General features: G+C 31.8%; 1 long non-coding RNA gene across 1 annotated transcript; it reads left to right on the top strand.

Annotated features, from left to right (window-relative positions):
* Positions 1–1,499: 1,499 nt before the first annotated feature.
* LOC107848466 lies at positions 1,500–4,012 on the top strand. Its single transcript, XR_001668032.2, has 2 exons — positions 1,500–2,271; positions 3,566–4,012. It is a non-coding gene; the product is annotated as an uncharacterized LOC107848466 (long non-coding RNA).
* The last annotated feature ends 546 nt before the right edge of the window (positions 4,013–4,558 follow it).

The raw sequence follows: 4,558 nt of genomic DNA on the forward strand, positions 1-4,558 counted from the left end.
ATACAAGACATGAAATAAGATTTAGCAGGACATAAGAATAGAAGCATTCCCCATTATTGACACCTAATTTTTGTCCTTCACGATTATATTTAATCCCGAGTTTCTTCACTTTTAAATAAAATTAATATTTATTTTATCTGGATAAAAATATTCAAAAGTATTTATTTAGGGAATTTTATCACTTTAAGTGATAATTATATATTTTCATATAAGTATATACAAAATCGTATAATTTTATTACTTAAATAGTTATTCTACAAAAATTAAATTTTAATCAAAAGTTATCTTGAAAATTCATTCAAATAGGTAAGATCTTGATTTGAAATTAATTTGTTTTCAAAAATAAATTTATTTGGAAAATATTTGTTTAATTTTATTAGTCAAGAAACTCGATATTAAATCGATACTTGATTCGTATTGGATCTTATTTCATTTTAGTCAATTTAGCGAATTTGGTCATAATTGAGATTACAATTGCATTGCAATTGAGCAATTGATCATTCAATTTGATTAAAATTTATATAAATTGAATAAAATGCTAATCATAACGCTATTTAATTAATAGCCTGAACTCATCCATCACCCAACCTCGACCCGTTTCCATAACACCAGGCCCAACAACAATACCTTCAGCCGCTCCAGCCCAACCGAAACACCCAATACCCAACCCACTTCCTCCTAATCTTTCCCCTTTACCCATCGACATGCATATAACCCCAAACAACAATATCATTAAGTGGTCGTTTGGTTGAGTGTATAAGAATAATGCCGAATAAGGTGTATTAATAATAGTTACATTACTAACACAAGTATTAGTAATGTTGGTATTAGTTATGCAAACATTATTTCTTACACAATGTTTGGTTTGATGTATTAAAAATAATATATATTTATATAATTTTTATAAAAAAATATTTATTTACCAAAATACCCTTTTTACACACATTTGTCTATTTCAATTCTACATTAAAACTAACAATTTTCTAACATAATTTTTTTTTGAACCAAAACATTGTGGAAATGTATTAGACGAAGAATCTCTGATGGAAGAAGCTTAAAAATGAGTTGTTTTTTCGTATTGTTCGCTGTGCTAGCATTGCTAGCGTTATTGGTTGGCATTTGTAACTGATGAATCTGGGTCTTGTATGGTGCTGTTGCGCTTTGATGTGAGTAGAAAAGTTTTTGAGAAGTTATTAATGCTAGAAATCGGAGAAAAGATCAAGCAGAACTTTGTGGAGAAAAGCAAAGAAGATGACGGAATTGACGGAATTCGATCGGAATAAAGCAAAGAGAAAAAAATCAGAAAAATAAGAAGATGATTGATTAAGAAGGAAGAAGATGTGGAGAAATGGTGAGAAAGAAGTTGGTATTTTAAGGGGTAAATTTGTAATTTAATAATGTAATGCATGTATTAAAATATGTTGTATTACTAATACATAGAAAAGATGGGTATTAGTAATACATAGTCCAATACCAAATATAACTAATACAGGATATTAGTTATACATAGATAAAAATTGTACCAAATAATATATTAATAATACACAAAAATAAGGCATGAATTATTTTTATTAACACACTCTGCCAAACGAGCCCTAAGAGCAATACCCAGCAAAACATGACATTAACCAGCAAATAACAACTATGCCAACAACAATCAAACAACACGACAATCTTCAGACCGACAGACGGGTACAAACCCGTTGGTTCATCACCTTTCATCTGCTTCCTCTCTTTTTTTGAGTTCAGCAAGCCCGAGGCTCTACAAATTCAAAGAAAAGATGGGGAAAATCCAAAGAACTATTAGATTCAAGGTGTTTCACCTTTGATTCGATGACCGTGGAGTTTAATATGATAGGCTCAAGCTGGATAGTATCCAATCCGCCACTTTTCCTTCAAGATGATTGAGAAGAGGTGACCCCTTGCCCTTCTTTATTTCGTTTCATCATCAATTCTTCTGAAGTTTGCCTGTTCAAGAATCCAAAAATTTGAAATTTTAAAAGGGCTTCTCCACGAAGCCGTTGCAACCTACAATACCGCCTATAAAAGGGGGTCTTTTCCACCCCTTTGGGGAATAAGGTTAAATGGTAGAATTGGGGAATACTTGAGTTTTTTCACTCTTCAATTTAATAAATTCTCTATTTTTCTTTTTCTCTGTTCCGATTTACTCACGCCGCCCTCATAATTATTTTTGGTTGTTCAAACTTGGAGTCGAAGTTAGTGATGAAATTGCTTGTCGGCTTGGCTTCCTGGTTTGCTGCCCCGAAAAAGGTATTCTGTTTTCCATTTTTAAGCACAATATTTCTTATTTATGTTGTCGCTGTTGTAACGTTCACGCTTCACCCTTATTTCATTTTGCTTCGTTTTGTTCCTTTCTCTATCAATCTTGTCGCCTAGTTGCTGTTTGCCTTTCGTATTGCTATCTAGTGGTTAGATTTTACTCATTGCTTTGGCTGACTTGGTCGATAGCATTTCAACCGAAAGTCATGTCCTGCTTTCGATTGTAATCGTTGGAGTATAGAGAGACGAGGGAGAAAAGGGATGAATATCACATGATATTCATTACCTTATACTACCCTTGCTCTTAAAATAATCTCCAAATTTTCCCCACCCCTGTTTTCCTTAAACGTGTCGATCTCATCAAACATAGTTCGTTTTCCCAAATTTAGTTCTCTCGCTTGTATTTGTTCGAGCTTACTATGTTAAGTACTCTTTATTTGTTCTATTTAGATCAAGAAAGTACAGGATAGGGAATGTTCATGTGAATATTATGAGATAAAATGCGAACATTCCATAGCGTTACCATTTTTTTCTTTTTGTCTTTGGATACCAGGACATGCCCCTTCCCTTCACTCCCCACGAAATGCTCTAGTTTGGTCCTCTCTTGATTAATACATCAATATATTTGGCTTAGGTATAAGGTGAAGGAAATGCAGGCATAAGCATCAGGTTCGGACGATGAACATCCTTTGATGTCCATCATTTTCTATCCTTCTCTTCATCCTGGAAACTTGAAAATTTTCCCTCCCTAACACTCTTCAGTTGTTTCTTTGATAAGTTTTTTATTAGTTCTGAAAGTTTCATTTTTTATTTGAAAAGAATGGGTTTAGTTTACACATACAGTGTTCCCAAAATAGAATGATAATGGTGTGTTAGAGTTGCTTTTTTTTAATGTCATTTTGGTAGTGTTTCTCATGGTTACGTGTTTTTTATTGTTCTTATGTACTTGATTTAAAACTAAAATGATGGTAATATAACAGTGAATATTCCAGTGGTTCATTTTGTTCTTTTTTTCTATTCTTAATTGTAGGCTTGCCAAAGGTTTCATGTGTACTTTGTTTTATATTTGCTTTGGCCTTAATTTGCCATATATACCAGTATTAGCCTCAATTCTTTCGCATAAAACAGTAGTGATAGCCGTGAAAAACATATTTGCATATGTTTGTTTTGTGTGGGAATATTTAAATCGTTCGTACGTGGAAGTTTTATTTATCGTGTTTAATCATGTTCTTTCTTCATAAAAACTCGAGTATCTAACCCTTATCATCTTTTATTGCATGAACAGCGTCATTGAGTCCATCAGACTTTCATCTATCGCATTCCGTTGGGTTAAACCCAACCACTATCGAGTCAAAGCCTTAACCAAATCCAAAAACTGCACTGGTATACAATCTGTATACAGTTATATATCGTATATATTGAAAGCAGCAGTTGCGCACTATTACATTGTGCACAATAAATAATGGAGGGGAGAAAGCAGTTTTCTATACTGATATACACTGCATATACAGTGATATACAGAAAAACGCAGGAAAAAGGAGATGCTGATATATAGCTGATATACATGAAAAAATGGACTGGAAATTCATGAGATTTAGGTCCAAAAGCTGGGTAGCCCTTTAGTGGGCCCTTTGGGCCTAATCTTAACTCTTTTTTATTTATATTTCGTTCTAATTTATCTATTTGTATTTACTTGAACACTTTAATCAATTAATCTAGATAAATTTCCTAAGGCGTTGTCATTTTTCTTTATATTCCTTTCCTTTTCTTTCCTTTCCTTCACTTATCCGAATTTCCTTATTACTTCATCTTGTTAAAAAAATGAATAAAAAATGAACTTTATGTTAACCATTTTTTAGAAACAGGCCTTTCACATTAAGATGACTTTTTTCTTGTTCATGTATTAATTAGTCTCATATAGGCTAAATTGAATTTTCTTAAACATAAAAAGAAATAGGTTTTTGTCAATTAGATTTCTTCTAAATAAAGAAAAATTAGTTTCGACATAATTGTTTTTTTTTTCACTTATTTTGATTTTTAAAAATAATAACAATAAAATAAAATGAAGTTTTGACTTAATTTTTACTTTTAAGTCACTTTCTCTTACCTAAAAATACACTATTTGGACTTGAGCAAAATATAGCTATTTTCAAAAATTGCTTGATCAAGTTTTGAATTTTTAGAAATTGAAATTTTTCACAAAGTTTGCCATTTTAAGTAGGTCAAAATATTTTGTTCAACCATTTTAAAATGGATGTTCCTACGTGCCTTAAAACCA

This window comes from Capsicum annuum, chromosome 11 (assembly GCF_002878395.1).
Source record: "Capsicum annuum cultivar UCD-10X-F1 chromosome 11, UCD10Xv1.1, whole genome shotgun sequence".
NCBI lineage: Eukaryota > Viridiplantae > Streptophyta > Magnoliopsida > Solanales > Solanaceae > Capsicum > Capsicum annuum.